Source organism: Natator depressus, chromosome 3 (assembly GCF_965152275.1).
Source record: "Natator depressus isolate rNatDep1 chromosome 3, rNatDep2.hap1, whole genome shotgun sequence".
Classification (NCBI taxonomy): Eukaryota; Metazoa; Chordata; order Testudines; family Cheloniidae; genus Natator; species Natator depressus.
In genome coordinates, this window is record NC_134236.1 from 58,069,008 (window position 1) to 58,092,001 (window position 22,994).

A 22,994-nucleotide genomic window follows, 5' to 3' on the forward strand; every position below is an offset into this window, starting at 1 on the left:
AATAGATGAAAGCTGAACATAGGTTGGAATGAATCATATTCTTGACATCTTTCAAATATTACAATAATTCACCTAAAATATGTTAGTTTATAGTTTCCCCGAATTTGCTGTTTTATCATTTGACATTTTAAACAATGTGGCACTCTTATGTATACTATGTATTACTGAGTGTCACTATTTTCAATTTAATACTTTAATTGCTGCATGATTGCAACTTGAGACACCTTAAAAGGATTTTCAGAGGGTGAATATTTATCTCTTCCTCAAAATGAGGCAGGCCTCTGTAACGTGTCTCAAATTGGGCACCCAAAATCCTTAGTTATATTTGAAAAAATTGGCCAGTAATAATAAATGTAAATACATTTTGGCCAAATTGCGTTAATGCTGAGAAATATCTGTCAGGGTTCAAAATGAGGGGTCATTTCCCAGATACCCATGATAAACCAAACACTATCATACTCCTTTGAAATTTCAAAATTTGGCTTATTTTTCACTGCTATGTTACTACGTAACTGTTGAATATGAAATTTATCTCGGGTGCTAATTTTAGAAATGGTTGTGGGACTATTATTTCATTTACATTCATGGCTTTAGAAAATGACGGCATCATTTGGTATTCTTCTGTTCACATACACTGTTGATCAGGGAAGTCTAGATAGCTATCAGTTCTATCTCTCAAATCTAGGAATGTTGTGCTTCCTCTGTTACACCACTTATGTCACATAAACTCACCTCCATCACATGCAAATCTGCTATTTTCTCACTGTAGCTTGTGATGTGTACTGCTGTAACTGAAATCAGTATTACAGGAATACTGAATCTTGACACTAAAGTTATAGAAAATGTTACACATGTGCTTTACTTGAATGGATATCAAATGAGGTGGTCAAGTCAGTTATTCTGAATTCCAAGCTGCTGCTGATCTGTTGGTTGGTGGTTTTGTTCTCTCCTCCCCCCCTGCCCCCCTTTTCATTTTTGGTGTCTTATGTGTTTTGAAGGCCAATGCCACTCACGCATGGGCCCTTGATAGTTGAGAAGAGAACAGATTGGACAGCACACTAAGCTGTTCCTGGTGGATTTTCTGGTGGCTCAGGGCCACGTGCTCATGCTGCAATCCTAACATAAACCCTGAATGACAGAAGAAAATGTTTCCAGTTTCATTGTGTTGGTAAACCGCTGAGATAATTGCATGGTAGAGAGGGTCAGGTTTTTTTTTTTTTTTTACATTAATATCTAACTTGATAAGTGTTGGAAGCCAGTGCCTAACGCTGCAGAGAAATTTTGACTAGAGTTTTACGTTTGCTGTGCAAAGCAAGTGTATCTTTTGGATTCTTAGCTCACACATGTCAAATACTGTGGTTTACAAATAAATTAATATAACTATATTAAAACGTACTGCTTATAATAACTTCCAACTTAGCAGTGAGCCACTTTCTCTTTCTCCCTCCACCTCCTCCCTCCCAGGCCCAATGCTCCTCCTGTTAAAAAGAATCACCTATTTAAATGGTCAATTTATTGATTTACTAACAAAAATGAATGTATGTAACTGGATTAAAATATCTTTTCTCAGCTGGAAATTTGCTAAAAGCTATAAAATCATGATACTGCAGAGACTTTGGGAGATGATAGGCTAACAGATTTTGGTTTAATCCTTTGAAAAGTAATATATCAGTCCTCTTGGGAAGAAAAAGAGGAGTAGGACCTTACTTTATGCGGTAATGAACGATATTTATTTTTAAGACTATTTCCAAATAGTCTTAAAACACTTCTGTTTGTTCAGTCACAGAATGTATAGAGCATTGAGTTAATTGAAAAGAATGTAAATGTTACTCCTTAATTCAGTTAGTATTGATTGGTTATATTATACAATCTATTGAATTCAAACTATGTATGTTCCCTACAAATTTCTAATTACTCTACAAAAATGCAAATTGATATTTTTTTCTGAAGATTTTTTCCAGTCACTTTTAGAATGTAGTTATTGTCAGTAGTTATGCTATATCCTACTGGGCAATAGGATATTTCAACTCAGCCTGTCATGCATTCCTTGTGCACCTAAAACTCAAGTTTTCTTTTGTGGAAGTTTTGGCTACACAAGAAATTCAGGATCAGGCCCTTAGATTTTCTCTTCTTTAGTTTATGTAAAAATCTCATAAATCCTATCCTTCTTACCTGAGAATATTTCTTGCCCAAAACAGTGATTATTGTTTACAATATATTCCTAGGCTATTTTTCATTTTAAAAGTATGCAGAAAATTTGGTTGTCGTCAAATTACTTGACATTTTGATAGCAATCAAATGTGACAAAAATATTACATGGAGTCAAAGATCAAAACTTTCTACACAGCTATAGAAAATAGTAGTGTTAAGAAAATATTTCTTCTCAGTGTGAGAGCCTGTAGTTATTCATGCATAATTTATCGAAGTAAAATGCTACTGATTTAAAAATATTTTCTCATTTTATTAATATGTTTTAAGAAGTGGACATGAAGACTAGATTTAAATATTCTTTTCCTTTTGAGTTCTGTGGTATCAACAATAATATATAATAGGAGAATGTTATAATGAAACATACATCAGCCAATATTTTAACACAAGTAATTAATTCAAAAGGTATGAGAATAGTCAGGATATTGTTCAGATTAATTAGTCCTATTTTAATGTGCTGTAGTTACTGCTGAAATATTAATGTATTTTGACTCTAATAAAAGGAAATAAGGTTTAACCTACTACTGAGTTTGAAATAATTAGGTTTCAAACACATCTGGACAGTCCTAAGGTGAGATTTTTATGATAAAACATAACTCAACATTTGGTTGTGCGCTGCTGTAATCTAGATTTCTTGATCACTTGTGGGCATTCATGATCTCATGGCACATTTGGCAAGTGTATGGCGGGGTTAGACCTTTTGCCATTGACTTCATTAGGGCCAGAATTTTACCCAGGCTGTCTTGCCCATCTTCCATATTCAGGCCCTGATGCTGCAAACACCTTTTGCATGCCCTTAACTTTACATGTGAGCACTCCTTTGAAGTCATTGTGACTACTCACATATGTAAAGTTAACCGTGTGTGTAAGGGTTTACAGGATCCAGGACCATTTTCATACTTGCATTTCTCCAGCACTTTATGTTACATATGATATTGCGCTGTGCACTATTAAAGTGGTGTTACATTCTATCCTATAGGTGACACTATCATCACTTATGCTGCACATGTTTGAAAGTGGAAGGCAACTTGGGTGAAAGTGATCATGAAATGGTAGAGTTCACAATTCTAAGGAATGATAGGAGGGAGAACAGCACAATAAAGATAACGGATTTCAAGAAGGCAGACTTTCGCAAACTCAGGGAGTTGGTAGATAAAATTCCATAGGAAGCAAGTCTAAGGGGAAAAACAATTGAAGACACTTGGCAGTTTTTCAAAGAGACATTATTAAGGGCACAAGAAAAAACTATCCCATTGCATAGGAAAGATGGGAAGCATGACAAGAGACCACCCTAGCTTAAGCAGGAGATCTTCAATGATCTAAAACTCAAAGAAGAGTCCAACAAAAGGTGGAAACTTGGTCAAATTACAAAGGATGAATATAAACAAATAACACAAGTATGTAGGGACAAAATTAGATAAGGCAAGGGACAAAACCAGATCAAACTAGCTAGGGACATAAAAGGAAACAAGAAAACATTCTACAAATACATTAGAAGCAAGAGGAAGACCAAGGACAGAGTAGGCCCGTTACTCAATGAGGGGGGAAAGACAATAACTGAAAATGTGGAAATGGCAGAGGTGCTTAATGACTTCTTTGTTTCGGTTTTCACCAAGAAGGTTAGTGGCAATAGAACGTCTAACGTAGTGAATGCCAGTGAAAAGGAGGTAGGATCAGAGTCTAAAATAGGGAAAGAACAAGTCAAAAATTACTTAGACAAGTTAGATGTCTTCAAATCTCCAGGGCCTGATGAAATACAAGCTAGAATACTTAAGGAGCTGACTGAGGAGATATCTGAGCCATTAGCAATTATCTTTTGAAAAGTCATGGAAGACGAAAGACCTTCTGGAAGACTGGAAAAGGGCAAATATAGTGCCCATCTATAAAAAGGGAAATAAGGACAACCCACGGAATTACAGACCAGTCAGCTTAACTTCTGTACCTGGAAAGATAATAGAGCAAATAATTAAGCAATCGATTTGGAAACACCTAGAAGATAATAAGTTAATAAGTCGGCATAGATTTGTCAAGAACAAACAGTGTCAAACCAACCTCATAGCTTTCTTTGACAGGGTAAAAAAGCTTTGTGGATAGGGGGGAAGCGGTAGGTGTGGTATATCCTGACTTTTAGTAAGCCTTTTGATACTGTCTCGCATGACCTTCTGGTAAACAAACTAGGGAAATACAACCTAAATGGAGCTACTATAAGGTGGGTGCATAACTGGTTGGAAAATTGTTCCCAGAGAGTAGTTATCAGTGGTTCACAGTCATGCTGGAAGGGCACAATGAGTGGGGTCCCGCAGGGATTGGTTCTGGGTCCAGTTCTGTTCAATATCTTCATCAATGATTTAGATAATGGCATAGAGAGTACACTTATAAAGTTTATGGATGATACCAAGCTGGGAGGGGTTGCAAGTGCTTTGGAGGATAGGATTAAAATTCAAAATGCTCTGGACAAACTGGAGAAATGGTCTGAAGTAAACAGGATGAAATTCAATAAGGACAAATGCAAAGTACTCCACTTAGGAAGGAACAATCAGCTGCACACATACAAAATGGAAAATGACTGTCTAGGAAGGAGTACTGCAGAAAGAGGGATCTGGGGATCATAGTGGATCACAAGCTAAATATGAGTCAACAGTGTAACACTGCCCTTTTTTATTTTTTTGCAACAAACATAATTCTGGGATGTATTAGCAGGAGTGTTGTAAGCAAGACACGAGAAGTAATTCTTCTGCTCTACTCCACGCTGATTAGTCCTCAACTGGAGTGTTGTGTCCAGTTCTGGGTGCCACATTTCAGGAAAGATGTGGACAAATTAGAGAAAGTCCAGAGAAGAGCAACAAAAATGATTAAAGGTCTAATAAACATGACCTATGAGGGAAGATTGAAAAAATTAGCCTAGGGCTTATATATCTCCCACTGCTCCCTGGCCCTGCTGTATCACAAGGTACATAGGGTTGCCAACTTTCTAATTACAGAAAACCGAACACCCTTGCCTCGTTCCCTTCCCAGCCTCTTTTCCCGAAGCCCCTCCCATGCCCCAAGGCCCTGCTACCCGGTCACTCCATCTCCCCTCCCTTGCTCACTGTGAAATCTACAAGATGAAATGAAAGCAGGAGGGTGTCCTGTTTATGAATAAAGATAAAGTATTGTTCTGGTATATCTTAGTGTTCAAGGAAACACACAGGGTTCTTCGCTGAGGAAGCAAGCTGACCGTGTGCTTGATCGTGAAAAGAGGGTCCCAGCCAACCTGGCTCTGAAGCGTTGTAAGGATTTGGGGTGAGTCGTACACTATGAGACATAAGTATCTAATTGAGTCTAGGCACTAGGATGAGTGTTATGATTTTATTTTATATGTAACCATGTTTCCAATACATCTACTTGCTGTTACTTGAATCTCTGTGTTCTGTTAAATAAACTCATGCTTGATTTCACTAAAAACATATTTAAATGCTGAGTGTTAAACTGAGCGGTGATCTGAGTGGAACTGGTAAGCTGGGGTGTACTGTTTCTGTGGAAGCAGCAAATCCATGAATACTGTGAGTGTCCAAGGGCCCGGGGCTGGACACTCCAGGGAGATACTCAGAGAGCTCAAGGTTGGGGTGGGTCAATCACTAACCTGTAGAATAACAGCAGGGCCTGCGAGATCTAGAAGGGAGTGCTTGTGTTGCCAGTGGAGCTGGGGAGCTGACCCATGGCAGGCACAAACATGCTATGGGCAGGTGGTAGCAAGGTGCCTCACAACCCTGGGTAGTCTTGGAAAGCATCACACATGTCAGCGCAGCTGGGGCATTGATAGTGCAGACAGATCAACATAGGTGAACCCCTATATCCACTCAATTAAATTCTATGGAAATCAGTAAGGATGTGAACAGGTATAGGGGTCCAGGTGCTCAAATGAAATTGCAAGATCTGGGCCTAATGTATTCATTCTCGTAATCCAATGTTACTTACTAGCTCTTGTCTTCTCTCTTTGTTTAAAAGAGAAAATTAAACCATAAAATGTTATGTTGTGAGTCTGATTAGCAAAGCATCAACCAACAGAAAAATCAGGTGTCAAGATTACAAGTCCAGGATAACAATCCATCCACTCTTAAACCTGTTTTAAAAAAACCCAACACAGTAGCATGAGTGAGAGTCCAGATTTGTAATGTTAACTCTGGGCAGCCTCTCTTCTCTTGACCAAATCTTTAATATGTTTGTGACTAACGTAGTTTGATATTTAAAATACATCTATTTGTTTTAAATAGAACTATCACAACCAATCCCATTTTCCAATAATTCACATGCTGGGAATCTTACAGTGGCCCAATATCCAGACTGACACAAGAAAATGAAAATCCGCATTTGTTCGTTATTCTGAAATTATATTTGAAAACAAGTTCCTACTCCATCAATTTCGTTGAATTACAAAGAATATCAGCTATTGAAGTTATGTCAAACGCACTGGAATAGGATCGTGGCCTATTTCTGGATGCTTCCATGCATCACTGCAGTGAATACCCACCTCACAGCACCCAATACTTAACAACAGATTTCATGCTCCCAAAATTTCATTTAAGGGAGCTGGTGGGGGCCACAAGCCCTTCCCTCAAATTGCCACCATCGCCTCCTCTTCTTCCTTCTCAAATAAAAAACAAAATGAAATCTGCAACCTGGAGTATATGTAAAAATTCTGTAATCCTAACTGGAACCTGTTCAAGGTGAGAGAAGAAATAATTACACTATTAGCAAAAGGATTTTAAATGCAGAGAAATAAAAAGACTTGGATTGTAAAATCTTTGAAGAAGGGACAATAGGGATTGAAAGCAGCTACCACGCTGTGTGCACTACCAAAACATAACCCATCAGGTAAAGAATCAAAGCAAATTGAAACCCCCTTCCCCAAATATAGGCGAGTTGTACATACACAACACACAATCTGCATCTTTCAGCCTGGCAGCCGCTCCTCTAAGCAGCTGCCTCACATCCAATATTCCCCCTCTGGTTTTGCAGACAGCCAGCATTTTTGAAGCCAGCCAAACTAATGCACTTCCCTATCTGCCTGCCTCCTTCCCCCTTGATGGCTGTGTTGTGGTGTCATGCCTCCGAAAGGCAGGTTAATTGTTTGTTACGAGGTTTGCGAAATGTCAACACCTGATGGAGCCCCCTTCCCCTCCTCTGGCAGCTGCTGGGTCATCCCCACCCCAGCCTCAGGGGCATCTGCCGCACAGGCTCGCTGTCTGCCAGCTGATACCCACCCAGCTGCACTGGTTTCTTCAGCTGCAGGTTGGGCACTTGCGGCTGGGTCACATCCTCTCAGGGATGCTCAGTCGAGACCCTATGCTCCCCGGGAAGGCAGTTTCAGTGGCAGGGAGGCGAGGATGGGGGTCGCTGCAGAGGTGCGGACACGGCAGCCAGGGATTCTCTCAGCCAGGGCAAGAGCAACAGCATCCATGGTTGTCAAGTAGAGAGAGAGAGAGAGAGAGAGAGACACCCAGCTGCTACAGCCCACTGCAGGCAGCTCAGCCTGCTGCGGGGAGCGCACAGCTCCTGGCCTCCAGCTGTAGCATGGTTGCCAGGCAGAGCCTGCCAGCTTGCTCCACGCTCAGCCAGTGGCCCTCAGCGCCAGTGCATCCTGCTCCCTTGGCTGCAGCTAGTCGGACTTTTAGCAGTCTGGTCAGCACAGCTGACCAGAGCTGCCGGGGTCCCTTTTCAACTAAGTGTTCTGGTTGAAAGCCGGACATCTGTGTGTTTATATTAGAGAAGGCAAGGTCACAGAAGTGTGCCTTGCACTTGGAGTGGAAGATGGTGTGGTTTGTGATCATCCTTAACGCCTGTGGGAATTTGTTCCACAGTCTTGGATGAGCCCCTGAGAATGCTCGGCCTTCTGCACAGATGAAAGTTCCATTTTGGCTGAGGAGGGGAATTGTCAACCATGGTCTTCATGTGGAAACTTTTAGATATCCTGGGCCCAGATCACCAAGTGTCTCGAAGTTGAGGATGAAATATGTGGCCAAAGATGGCTGGATCAGATTTAGGTCAGGGTTCAGATTCAAAGCTGCATCAGGATTTATAGCTTGCATTTGACAGTTCTAAAATATCTGGCATTGTTGTTCCTAGATTACTGTCCCAAATGGTAGAAATTTTATTAGATCAGCTGTTTTTGTGAGATTTTCACCATCTTCAACTGTTCTCATGAGAATTCTGCAGCAGCCAAACTGAAAAGCGGCCTTCTTCCATTTTGTATCTGACTAAGAAGCAAAATTGTAGTAGTGAATTCTGCTCAGAGTATTAAACTCCGTCTCTCCCAACCCTGCAAAATATTCAGAGGGGGAGAGGTGCAAAACTTGCACCTATCCATAAGGCCCCATGGCAATGGGTGCTTTATTAAGGAGGTAATGGTCAAAACTGCCAGGGTTAAGGTTGAACTGAGTTTTTCACCTAAACCAGGGATTCATCCACTTTATGTAAGAAAAATACAGTGTATATTTGCCTCAGAATTACAGCACTTACTCTTTCAATATAGACTCTCTATTATCTGAGAATTATAGGGGGCCATCATTTTTGCTGAGGGCAGGTTGGCTTCACTTCTTTTGGAAAAAAGGAGGCAGTGGCCATTTTAGAAAAGGCCCTTTAATCTGAGGGCAACCTGTGCTCAGTCTCAGGGGAATGAGGGAAGTTGCAGGTAATAGGGGGAACTGGGTGTGTATATGCAGAAGAACTGGAGGGTAGGAGGGAGGAGAAAACTGGGATATATACTCTAGTTGCTTTGCTCTACAATGTCAATGCACAACAGCTTAACTGGCTACTGTAGAGAGGCATAAAGCAGCCAGAGGGTACCAGTGAATCTGGTTCTATAAAAGTTTTTATAAGAAGTATCAATCTTATTTTTTATTATTTTAATCAAATCATTATCACATGTAACAGTCTCTTTGGGTTTCTTCTTCAGTGTTCATGTATGAATTTTTTTTTTTAATTTGAAGGGGGGGAAAAATGGAAATTCCTCAGAGGAAATTTTTTAAAATGCAGTTGAGTCTGAGTGTACATGTCAGTTATTTAGGATAAAATACAGAGTGGTTTAATTATGTTCCCATCCGGTATTATAAACACAGAAAGTTTTAACTGTGCCCTGTAATGACTCCATGAGGGGAAAAATAAATTTTCCTTTAAAAATTGTTTTTATTTTGTTTGGAATTACAAATACTTAAGTGTTTAATATAATTATTGCATGGTTGTGACTAGTAAGTAAATTTGTTAGTGCGGTTTATTTTTGTGCCACTATTTCATTTTTAGATGTCTACAAAGTGCCTAGTATGATTCTGGTTCTATATAAACATTAATTAACAAAATGGGTCAAATATGGGATGAACTATTAAAAGTTATCCCATTTTTTGAAGCAAAAACTATAAGAACATAACTATTGGAACTCATAACCTCTACTGCCTTTAACTTTCCTATTGTCTCTTACCTTTTTGTATCTGCCACTTGCTTTTAGTTATGTGGGAGAAAATAATTTCCATTGTCAGTAATAATGTTTCTCTTTAATGAAAAGTTAGCAAGTAAATAATAAATATTTATAGCATTGATATGGAACACTGATAGATAAGGGTGTGTAAATTTTAATCTGTGGAAGTACTATCTGCTGTTAAACTGTCAAAAGAAAATTCTATGAGCGCCTTCTAGAATTTCTTGAAAGCTACAGATTCTTAAAATGAAGCTCTTGGTGAAAATGTGTGCACAACAGCCTTCATTTTGTTTAAGAATATAATATGTTCTGCTGTTAATACATTAAAAATTGTAGCAAAACCACATTACAACAGCAGATGTATTTTCATTTTGCTTGGATTATCCAAGAAACCTTACTCTGAATAGAATGAATTCCGTTGGAAACCATCAGGAAACCTTTCATTTTTACAGACACACAAAATAGTGCCTCACCCTTATTGCAGGTCTGGGAAAAATTAATTCCACATACTTGGTGTTTTGTGAATACTCTGTGATTACATATGCCTTGCCATAAGTTGTAGTGAGATGAATTTACAAGCAGTTCTTCGTTAAATCTATTTGTTGAAGAATAGTGAAGAGGTGTATATGCCCACATCTATTTATTTATGTATAGATAGGTAAAATAAAAAGTGACAGAGTTAAAGGGACATAATTAACTTGAAATCTAGTCAGTTTCCAGAAACTCTAGCTTCACTACACCTTCCCTTGGCTCTTTCCCAGTTTTTAACCAGACATCATTCTGCTACTATGACTCTAGTTAATAACAGCCTAGCTCTTAACTTTTAATTTGTAGATTTCAAGCACTTTACTAAGGAAGTATAATAATCCCCATTTACAGATGGGAAAACTGAGTCAAATATAGCTGAAGTGACTTGCCCAAGGCAAACTAGCTGGGTAGTGGCAGAGCCGGGACTAGAATCCCAGATCTTCTGAGTCCCCGCTATGTACTCTATCCATTATGCCACTCTGTCTCCTTTAAACAAGGAGTTAAACCAAATAAAACATTTTTATTAACACATCTTCCTTTTAATAACTTGTCTAATTCTTGGTGGTCATTAGAGACACAGCTGCCATTAGTGGTAAAGTCCTTCCCATCAAGATATCTCTAGGGTTCTTTTATGTGTTAACTAACACATTTTGGGCAAGATTTTTTCCTATGCTAGAGCTCTGTGTTGGGGATGAGTGTCAGGAAGCTTGTTCCGGCTCCACGAATCTAAGGGCCAGCCTCTGCTGCTGTGGGCAGCTGTATGTTGCATCACTGACATATGGTCCCTAATTAACCATATGCTGATGGTGGTACAGAGCTGGATCTGGTGCAGATACCAGCAAAGAATTCTCCTATGGCAGTGCATCTCCACTGTGCATTTGTGGCCACATTTTAGGCCTTTATGTGGCCTAAGTGGAATAATGGGGGCTGTGAGCACATCAGAGCATCTGACCCTTTAACAATTAAAGAAGAATTAAAGAAGAATTAAAGAAGCCATTTCTGTAACTTAGTACAGTAGGACTTCATTGATGTAACAAGCTATACAAGTGTTCTAGTGTGAAAAAGACAGACTCCCTTATCTCTTATAGGTAGGTACAAGCCACCCAAAATGGACATACCTATACCTCTTCCATACTTGATCAGGATCAGAAAATTCTGTCAATCCAACTGGGAATTATTTTGTTTTGATTAGAAAGTCTGTTACCTGAATAAGTTTGGAGTTGCTCATGTCTTTGCCAAAAGGAACTCAATCAAAGCGTGTAGGAAAATAAAACTCTTACATAACATGAGAGCCTGTTCGTGCTCCCATGATGTCAGTAGGTATTTTACCACTTGCTTAAATGGGAACAGGACTTTACCTGCAAACCCAGAGAAAATGGTCTGAAATATTTTTCCTGTTCACCAGTGCTGTAGTGTTTGAAAATGTCTGCCTCCTTCTATGTTGCCTACACTACAGCAAACAGAGAACTTACACTTTTCAAAAGTGGTGCTTTCTGGTGTGGGGTGCTGAAAATGGATCCTCTAAACTTTCTCCTTGCTTTTTTGCATTAGTCTTAACTAGCAAAAAATGTTAAATTCTCTAAGACTGTCTTAAGTGGAAACACTCCTTTGTAAAGTGAAGTATTCAGACTAGGTTTCTAGGAATTAGATACAATTCTCAAGATGCCTTATTAGATTAGCAGGTAAATGATTCCTACATAAAACTAGTATTGTATCATTGTTGGCTCTGCATTTGAAGAATTTTTTATGTTATGCAGTAATACATGAGATGAGCTAATGAAAAGTAGAGTTTCTTTCTGCGCTAAATGTTGCTTTTCTCCATGGGAACATTTTCTGAAGAACTTTTATCTCCCCCACCCCCTTTATTTTGCTATTTATTTTGTGGCCAAAGTTTTTATTTTAATTTCATTTTTTGTTGTGGAAGTGTTCAATTGTGCATTTTTTCCCAACAAGTCAAATTGAGTAAACAATGGGAAAGAGTTAGTTCAAAGAACATTTGATAAGCTTTGTTAGGGAAAAACTTAATCTCATTTGTACAATTAAAGCATAGAAAGTTGCTAGGTTTTTGTTTTGATCAGAAGAACAGATTTTAATTATCTCTTTGACAACACTTCTTCTGTACAAATAAATTTGGAGTCTGGGTTTGTTTGAATTCAGTACTTTTTCATACATAACATTTTAGCCATTTCTGTGTCAAAAATTACTAAACTACTCAATTTAAAGGATTCGTGCCCATTTCGTAATTAGAAAATAAGATTTCAGACTTCTTATCATGCCTAGAAATTTATGCTCCTAATGGCTTGTCTAAACACACAAACTGGTTAAACTTCAATAATTTAGTTAAATCAGTGCAACATATGTGTGGACTCTCTCTTGTATTGGTTTAAAACTGGTTATATAAATTTTATCTAGTGCCTGTAAATCTATCAATGCAAATTAAACCAATATAAAATGGGTTTAAACTGATACAACAAATGTCCTCACACAAAGTTGAACAGGTTTAACTAAATAGGCATAAAATCACTCATTTAGGTCTGGCCTACAGTGAAAAGTTATATCAACATAGCTATGTTGGTCAGGGACGTAAAAAAAACTCATTCCGACCAACTCATCTATGATGACAGAACCTCCCAATAGAGAGACAGCTGTGTCAATGGAAGAGGGCTTCTTTTGGGAAGATGGTGTTCATATGACCATAGAAAAATCCCTTGTGGAGGAGTAGACTGTGTCTACACTACTGGGTTTGATAGTGAATACAAAGATAAGTCTCCATCTGTGAAATGGCATAATGATATTTACCTTTCTCAGTGAACTGACATTTAGTTGATGATTTTATAGTGTTATTAAGTATCACTATTAGAGAAATAGAGGAGGGTTGTGGAGAGTCAGTGGAATATGGGAGGACGGAAAGGAAAAATAAAAATAGCATCAGGAATCCGAGAAGAAATGGGAGGCGGCAAGAAAAGGAAGAACAATGAGAAGGATGCAATTTAACATGGAGGAGAGAGAGGACAACAAAGAATGGGTTGAATGTGAAAGGAGGAATAAGTAGAAAAGAGGTGTTTTTTCTCTTTGTAAAAAGCAGATAAGAAAATGAGAAAACAGAATGTTGTGGGAGTGAATAGAATGGGTTCGACCTGGAAGGAGAGAAAAGCAGGATAAAGAAATGAAATGGAATAAGGGATTAAAGATGAAAAGATGTTTGTTCAGCCAGGTCTACACTAGAAAAGATTTGTCATTATAGCTATATCAGCAAACCCTCCCAGTGTGTACGCAGCTTGTATGGACAAAAAAATTGCTTGTGCCAGTATAGCTTATACGGATTCCCCAAACAAAATAAGCTACGCAAGCAAAAGCTTGTTTATGCCGACAGAACTGTGCCGACACTAGGGCTTTGCTGGCATAAAAATGTCACCAAAAATCATACCCCACATTTGACATTACTATATTGGCAAAAGTTTCTAGTGTATACCAGGTCTTAATTTAATGTACTTATGCACTTTCATTTTCAATTACATTTCTCTGGCAGTTAAATTCTGGTTGTGATGCTGCAAAAGGAGGCCCGTGCTGATCCCTTTGTAGGACTGGAATGCGTATCACTAAATTTAATATGAGTGGTAGGATGGCTATTCTGAGTACTTTTTACATTAACAATGCTGCCTGAGCTGGATTCTATACTTTGATATTTGGAGAGAAATGAAAATAACATAGAATTCATGAAAACTCTGGAATGTGGAGTTCGAGCAGCCCCACAGCTGCAGGTTTATTTAGAGAACTGTTTGAAAAATGTTATCGGTGATCCTAGGCTCCAGCACCATCAGCAAGTTCTGGTTCTTCTGCAGCACAGGAGGCTGCTGGTGGCTTGAAGATCCTCCTGCTCTTAAATACATAATCAAGGTTTTGTTAGCTTAAATGATTCGTTGGGGCAATCTTTCCCCTCTCTCCCTCTACAAAAAACTAGTTTCTATGCTTAATAGAGTGATTGTGGTGAACAGGAATTTGTTAGGTTTGTGAGGAAGAGCCCCTGAAAACTTTTCACAAGGTAACTCAATGCTTTGGCTGGCTAGATTACAATTTTCAGACTTTTCTGTGGGTCTGCAAAGAAAACCCCAGTCTACAGGGAAGTCCTGTCTGATTTGGCAACCTTTCCCCATTCTCCTGAACCATGACTAAGAGCAACCAATCAGCATATCCTGGGTGCCCAGCGCTTTGTTTATACAGCTGGAGACAGGGGGCAGAAGCTCTAACTTCTACACATATTGAAGGACCAGGTATTCGCATGTTGGGCAGCTCTGATTTGCTGCCCTTCCCTACGACACAGGGGAAAAGCAGTCAGTCAAAGGGATTTCCTCCTAAACAAGGACGTTCTCTGCGTATCCTTCAGAAAGGATCTGAAAACTCATAGTCTATGGACTAAACATTAGATTTGGCAAGTCTGGGTGCATAAGTAACAGTGGTGTGTGTGTGTGTGTGTGTGTGTGTGTCCATAATAAATGTGTAGTTGTGTTCAGAAGGAACTGGGTTAGGTGTGGAGTAAGTTATCTGGGGAATGTGTGTAGTGATAATGATAGTGGAGTGAAAGTGGGTGTGGCTGAATGTATGAAGTAGGTATGAATGTGACAAATATGCAACATGCATATGTGAAATAATGTAAACAGATGCAAATTAAAGTTGATTTACACCTGTGGATGAACAAATTGTTTAATTACAAAATAGAGTACTACACTTAGGAAGGAAAATCAAATGCACAAATACAAAATGAGAAATAAATAGCTAGGCAATAGTATTGCAGAAAGAGATCTGGAGGTAATAGTGGATCAAGTGAAAACTGCTAATATCACTGTGGGGTCTATTAACAGGAGTGTTCTATATAAGATATAGAAGATAATTGTCTTGCTCTACTCAGCACTAATGAGGCCTCAGCTGGGATACTGTGTCCAGTTCTGGGCACTACATTTTAGGAAAGATGTGGACAAATTGGAAAGAGTTCAGAGGAGAGCTACAAAAATGATATAAGGTTTGGAAAACCTGACCTATGAGGAAAGGTTTTAAAAAAACAAACAAACAAACCCCCCCCCACACCCCTCGCAAACCTGGGCATGTTTAGTCTTGAGAAAAGAAGACTGAGGGGGGATCTGATAACAATCTTCAAATATGTTAAAAGCTGTTCTAGAAGGGACAGTGACCAGTTCTCCCTGTGCATTGAAGGCAGGACAAGAAAAAATGGGTTTAATCTGAAGCAGCAAGGGAGATTTAGGTTAGATATTAGGAAAAACTTTCTAACTATAAAGATAGTTACGTAAATACATTTCCAAGGGAAGTTGTGGAGTCCCCATCATTGGAGGTTTTTAAGAACAGGTTAGACAAACGCCTATCAAGGATGGTTTAGGGCAGGGATCAGCAACCTTTGGCAGCGACGTGGGCCCAGGGACGTGCTGGCCACCGCTTCCCGCAGCCCCCATTGTCCTGGAACGGTGAACCACAGCCAGTGGGAGCTGCGATCAGCCGAACCTGCAGATGCTGCAGGTAAGCAAACTGTCCCGGCCCACCAGTGGATTTCCCTGACAGGCCACATGCCAAAGGTTGCCGATCCCTGGTCTAGGAATACTTGGTGCTGCTCAGCGCAGAAGGCGGGACTAGATGAGCTCTCAAGGTCCTTTCCAACCCTGTATTTATTTGATTCTATGATAGTATTGTTCCATTTTTGTAACTTAAGTAATATGTTTCAGTGAAGTTTTTTATTAGCGTTTTTCCTCATGATGACAATACTAGTTACTGGAGAGTTATAGTATTAAAAACATAATTTTAATAATTCAGTGAGAGAGAAATTGACTAAAGATATGGTGAAAACCATTAATAGTAATTGCTTAAACATATATTTTAAAAAAGATATCAGCACTGATATGGTTTATACTCTGTATGTCTTACATTTTTTAAAATACATATGCTTGAGTGATTGGATATCAATAGTAATAAATCATGATTCAGTAAATCTGTTTTTTCTTAAAGTTTCACAAATCCATATCCTGCTGTTTTAGCCCCAAAGGCTGCAGGGTCTGCAATGTGACTTGTAGCTTAGGTCCTGCATATTCCCCTCTTCTGGAGTCAGGTTGAATGCAGGGGCTTTGGGATGTATAAGTAGGGGCATTGCCTGCAGATCGAGGGACGTGATCGTTCCCCTCTATTCGACATTGGTGAGGCCTCATCTGGAGTACTGTGTCCAGTTTCGGGCCCCACACTACAAGAAGGATGTGGAAAAATTGGAAAGAGTCCAGCGGAGGGCAACAAAAATGATTAGGGGACTGGAACACATGACTTATGAGGAGAGGCTGAGGGAACTGGGGATGTTTAGTCTTCAGAAGAGAAGAATGAGGGGGGGTTTGATAGCTGCTTTCAACTACCTGAAAGGGGGTTCCAAAGAGGATGGCTCTAGACTGTTCTCAATGGTAGCAGATGACAGGACAAGGAGTAATGGTCTCAAGTTGCAGTGGGGGAGATTTAGGTTGGATATTAGGAAAAACTTTTTCACGATGAGGGTGGTGAAACACTGGAATGCGTTACCTAGGGAGGTGGTGGAATCTCCTTCCCTAGAAGTTTTTAAGGTCAGGCTTGACAAAGCCCTGGCTGGGATGATTTAGTCGGGGATCGGTCCTGCTTTGAGCAGGGGGTTGGACTAGATGACCTCCTGAGGTCCCTTCCAACCCTGATATTCTATGATTCTATGATTCATATGTTCTCAAGGATTTAATATATAGCTTGTATTTATATAATGGTGAATTAGGGCATGATAATGGAAAAATAGATTCCATAATAACAGTGCAGCTGTTGTACTTGGAGATGTAGCTTCAGATAGATGAATTATTATATGTTTATTAAAAATGAAGAAACAGTGAGGGAGATGCATGTATTCTAGATAAATATAATACTTGATATTTGACAGTTCTCAAATATTTCATACAGCAAATATCTCTAACTGAAGTTTAAATGTAGTTCTCAGCTAGTTCCCACTGGGCAATATAGATGTAATGTGGGATAAGTGAACTGAGCTGTTTTTTGTGCTGTGCAAACATAACTGATTTTTTTCTTGAATATGTATATTCTATGACATCAAATAGTGTAACAGTAAAAATAACAGAGACTAACAAATTTATTTGAGCATAAGCTTTCGTGAGCTACAGCTCACTTTATCGGATGCATTATAAAAATAACATTATCGTTGTCTATTTTAATATATGAGCAATTCTTACAATTTTTTCCATGACAGTGGTAAGGTGAGTATGTTACTGTGCAGTCATCAGCTGTCTCTTAAAACACTGTGGGGAACATTTTAGTAATAATGAGAATGAAGTTTTGACTGTTGTCATCTTGTATGAGAGTTCAGCAGAGTTAAGACATTTCCTAAAACTGCTGGTCTTCTAGATGCTGAGGTGTTAGGTTTTCCCTCTTCTCCCCTTTAAATTGTAAAATGCCTGAGTCGGACTTGCTTTCAGACAAAAAATGCTCTCTCAGCCTAATCATTTTAGCCTCAGAATACTGACAAGCAATAGAGCAAAAGAAGTCGTGTTACTGAGATTTTTGTACTATAAACAGAACTAATCTGAAATACCTAGCAATCATTTTGACTATACCTGAAATATTAAATGGCCAGGAAAATAAAATTTTGTGATGTAAGCAAATTCAGGGGCAACACAAACTGTTTGATATGGAAGCCTGTAATGGTCCCTTGCTCTCCCATGGGGAAGGAGGCCACTGAGTCCGGTCTGACCAGGACTCTGACCAGGACTCTGACCAGGAGTCTGGTCCTGTCTGACCAGGACCAGAGTCTGCAGGACAGTCAAGAGCCCACAATAGGGTTGGGCAACCAATAGTCACAGTCAGGCTTCAGCCTGGGTTTGGGCAGCTCAAGCTGCCAGCCCTTAAACAGAGTCTATACCTGAGCTGGGGGCCTGGGCTTGAGGAGGCTCAGGCAACCAGCAACAAAACAGTCTCAGGGCTGGCTTTAGCCTGGGCGGGCCTCAAGCAGCCAGCAAAGCAACAGTCTATAAGGAAGCTGGTAAGGGAGGCTCCTTCTTCAGAGCTGGAGCTTCCCTGCACAGTGTAGGAAATTGGCCACCCCGGGCCCACCCTACTCCACCACATCCCAGCCCAGGGCCCTGGCAGGGGCAGGATTGGCTGCGTTGGCAGGGATTCAGCTGCAACACGCTGACTGAGCCACACCTGGCTCTGCAGCTGGCTTCTCCGTGGCTGCCCCAGGCCACTTCCTGCCTCCCTCGGGTTTGGTACCTGTAGCCTCCAGGCCTCTTCAGGCTCCTTGGGGTACACAGCGGTAGGCACTCCGGGCCAGTCCTCGTCGGCATCTGGGGATCGGACACAGCCAGGCGTAGGTTCCCCTCTGGGATGCTGCAGAACAGGTGGAGTATCCTTCTCCTCCGCAGGCTCCGCCCCCACTGTACTGCAGGGCCTGCCTTTTATACTTCCGGCCAAGCCCCGGTACTTCCGGCCAGGGAGGCGGGGCGATCTGGGCTCTGCCCTCCAAGGGGAGTGTAATGGTCCCTCGCTCTCCCACTCAAAGGGAGGCCACTCTGCCTCACTACAGAGCCATAATTATTTTTTCCATTTTTCTCAGCAATGAGATAATAAAAAATCCATCTGTGTTAACTTTAGAACACCAGAGATCCACAGAGCTGAAGAATGGGCATGGGAGCTCCAATACTGAATAATGCTAGTATGATACTGAATGTCTTGTTTGTCTTTGTAGTGACAAAGGTAAAAGTTACAGATAGCGTATGTGGAAAATCCCATTCAATTGCTAGAAATATGGAGGTTAGAAGATCTCACTGAGTCTCTGGCCCGGAAACCAACCATTATAAACTGATCACTTTTCTCTGAATTACTACAGCTGGTGTGCAGTTAGATACTTACACATGAATATGCACTTAAATAGAATGTAATATTTTTGACAGTGTCATCTTGTACATTTTCAGGTTTAGTCTCTTCTGGGGCCTACACTGGTTTTTGCCAGCTTTGCAGTACTATTCGTGAAGGGAGAGCACAGCTTCCTGACTGCCCTTGACATTGTATTTGGGATGTTATTAATTCCTAAATACTTTCCCTAAGGTTGGAGTTCCTTTTGTCTCAGAGGTTCCTGCAAGGATTATCCTCCAGCTAAGGCATTTGAGCCCCATTTAAGTTGTTCAAAGAGAAGAGATGTTACTGGGAAATATTTTGAGGTGTGATAGAAACAGAAAAACACAAAATGATCTGCCATCAAAATGAACAAGTCTAGTTTTACACTTTGGAAATGTTCCTAGCTAGGCTCTAAGATTATTCACAAAGAATTGATACTTCAGAATTGTACATAGTAGAAAAGTCCTTTGTGTCCCACACCTTCCAAGCTGACTTTCTTTCTGCATGCTTGTGGTTGTCACTTTATTGTCTGCTACTACAGTGATAGGTACTAATATAAAAACCTAGATAGTTCTCAAGTATGTCTGCCTGTGGATCTGGTGTTTGCCCAACCCATTGCCTCATTGTGATGACTCAGATTATTTCCTCCCACATATATACAATTCATATCCTTCTGTTACACAGCCAACTTGAATAGGGTAGTGTTCATTTCTCTGTATAACAAATTTAAAAAATTGTAAAGTTTGCAAAGTCAAGCACTCCAAAATGAGGAGACTGCTGCTTCCTTCTTTTTCAGGCTGGCTGGATGCAAGCAGGGAAACACTGAGAGTGCAGGAGAGACTGTTTTGTTGCTCTCAGTTCAGGTGCCCAGGCCACAGTGGCCCTTGGCAGCTGGGAGTAGCAATTGCAGGCAAAGTTCCACTTAACCCCAGGCTGTTGCATGGTCCAGTATGAATAGCACAGAGCTAGGTGGGAGTGGAGCATGCTCAGTGGAGATGGAATGTTTCACTGCCAGTTTATAATAAACCTCTATTGAGCCCATGCCAATGGCAATTTTCATTATAACTCAACCAGATTTGGATGGATTTTCACAAGGACAGGAAAAAGTACCATTTGACCCCTGTGTGACCCTTCTGCCAAAGTTTAAGTCACTGCTTCAAAGCTCAGAGACACTGGCCTTCTCAACTGTAAGAATTTTTTAACACTGGTATAATTCAGCCTGCTGGATACATGGCATGGAAAACTTCAGCCTGAATGGTTAAAGTTTGTGAAAGTTATAAGCCTAGCACAATGAGGTTCTGATCCATGCTATGGCTCTTAGGTGCCATGATGATGATGATGATAATAATGAATAAGCAACTGAAAACAGGGTCTCATAATAAAAAACATTAGACAACCTTAATTCTTGGTAGCATTGCCTGCTCCACGTATAATGACTTATTTCTTTCCTTATATTGACTTCTGTTAAATTCTCAACTCACTTCCTGTTTTAATGTTTTTTATTAAACTGATACACCTTTGAGGTTCCTCATTTCCAGTGGATGCTTTGATCTATTGTGTGCAACCAATATGTTGTTTTAGGTGTTTTGCATAAAATCTCATTAATTCCTTCCATGGTCTGCTTTTAGAGAAAGATACATTATAAATAAAAGGATAGCTATTTTGCTGGCAGCCTAATTCAGTTTATGGAAATTCAGCTTTTATGAAGCATAATTATAGAATACTTTAAGAAAACTATAAAATGTGCAGTCCATATTGGATAGGCTGGACAATGAGTACTGAGTGTTATATTCAGAAGGAAGTCATAATGGCTCCTTCTATGTTATGTAACTAATAATGCATAAATATAGAAACATTGTTTACACTAGGTGTTGATCTTGTACTAACATCATAGATATGTTGTACTTATTACACTGTACTTATTACACATGTTACTTTTTCTAACACTTAAACATTCCTCTTCATACCATCCAAGTCACATTGTACTGTACTAAAAAGGTCTGAGTTATGACTGAATATGTTTGTGGTCCAGAAACCCCAAGAGCTGAAGAAAATAGTTAAGAAATACTACATTATTCAGCCACATTTTTATCATAGCTCAGATTTAGCCAAATATAGTTTAAGCTAAGACTGGCATTGAATTTACAACTAACTGATGAAAATAAAGAGAGATACAGAAGTGAAATAATTCATTAAGCAGTATTTCAATCTAACAAGGGTATTCACTACTTCCCTATTTTGTTTTACATTGTGCTCTGTTTACAGTACTAAAAATCTAGGTAGATGAAAATGTTTGGGCCAGCACTGTCTTTCAGCATTGTCATGTAATGAAATTACGATTATTTATGCATAACCTAGATGAGCATGGTGCTTTTCAGGCCAAATAAAAATTGGCAGGTCCCTGCCCTGAGGAGCTTGCAAATAAAATTAGATCTAACACAGCAAGCAATGGCAACTGAAGAAGTGAATATGGGAAAACAGTGAAGGATGATGGAATGTCTGTTCTTATGTATATTAAGTTTCTTTATTTTTGTGTTTTTAAATTGCAGATGTATTACAATGTCTGGATAGCATGCAGGGTGAAGGCGGGTGTGGAGCCTAGTGTTGACTACAGTGAATTTTAAATGAGGGGTTTTAAAATAATGTAGTAAGCTAATATCAGTGCCTTTATATTTCCTATAGCATATTTAAATTTATTGCAACTCAAATTAGTCACTATCCAGTATTTTTCTATATAGTATAGGAGAATTTTTTTTATTCTTCCTGTCTCTTTCCCCTGCTTCCCAGTTATAGTTTGCGGAGGCCTCAGGTTGGAAGATCAGGAATGCTGTGCATTAGAAGTTGGGAACTGGTTGCAAAGCTGCCATTTATATAGTGCTTAACCTTAGCTGAGCTGTCAGATCCTGCTTCCAAGGAAACAAGATTAAGGCACACAAGACAATATAAAAGATGATCCAGACTAAATTATGGAACACTTAAAATATTGCAAAAACCAGCAGAAAAAAAAAATTCTCCACTTTTTTTTTACCATGTGTAGCATGTGTAAATTACACTGATATATGAAAGACACACAGCCTTTTGTGGCTAGCCATAGGAATAGTCATACCAAAGGAAACATAGGAATTACCATGCAGGAACTAACCAGTGATTCCTCTAGCCCACTATTCTGTCAGTAACAGTGGCCTGTATCACGTGCTTCAGAGAAGGTACAAGAAACCCTGAAATAGGCATTTATGGGATACCTGGCCTGAGACAGAGTTTACTCCTACCCCCAATAGTTAGAAGTTGGCTTGTGCCCTGAAGCATAAGGGCTTATATCAATTCCAATATACTTCTTTAATATTTAGTATTTTAACTTTGGATATCCATGTTATCCACATGAATGTCTAGTGCTTTTTTGAATCTTGCTAAGCTCTTAGCCTATAACATTTTGTGGCAATAAGTTCCACAGGCTATTTACTTGTTCCCCACATTTATTTCCTTGCATCAGTTTTCAATGTGATGCCCTTTTATTTCACTGAATGCCCTCTTGTCCTTACATTATCGGAGAGTGTAAATTATCTTCTATATAAAACGTATTGTTTTGCAGATTTCTATTATGTTGCCTCTTACTCATCTCTTCTCTAAAACTAACCAGTTCATTTTTTTTCATTCTCTATTTGGAAGATATTTATGCTTCTAATTGCTTACATTGTCTATCCCTGAACATTTATGTTTCTGTTCTATCCTTTTTGAGACTGGGTGATGAGAACTGAACACTCTATTGTAGGTATGGGTGAACCACTGACTTATAAAATGGCATTATCACATTTTAGGTATGAATTCCATTACATTATTTGTAACTCTAACATTTTCTTTGACTTTTGGCTGCTGCTGCAGATTGATAGAGGTTTTCACTGAC

At 39.5% G+C, this 22,994-nt stretch overlaps 1 protein-coding gene across 38 annotated transcripts in view; it reads left to right on the top strand.

The window, feature by feature from the left end:
* Nucleotides 1–22,994, top strand: part of RIMS1 (regulating synaptic membrane exocytosis 1) — a 490,703-nt gene that overhangs the window by 41,908 nt on the left and 425,801 nt on the right. The window contains exon 1 of one of the 38 annotated variants that reach the window (XM_074947953.1): nucleotides 5,381–5,490. The exons of the other annotated variants lie outside the window; for them this stretch is intronic. The gene's annotated coding sequence lies outside the window, so the exon portion shown is untranslated. Of the gene's footprint in view, nucleotides 1–5,380; nucleotides 5,491–22,994 lie in introns of those variants that run through there. 38 annotated transcript variants of the gene reach the window in all.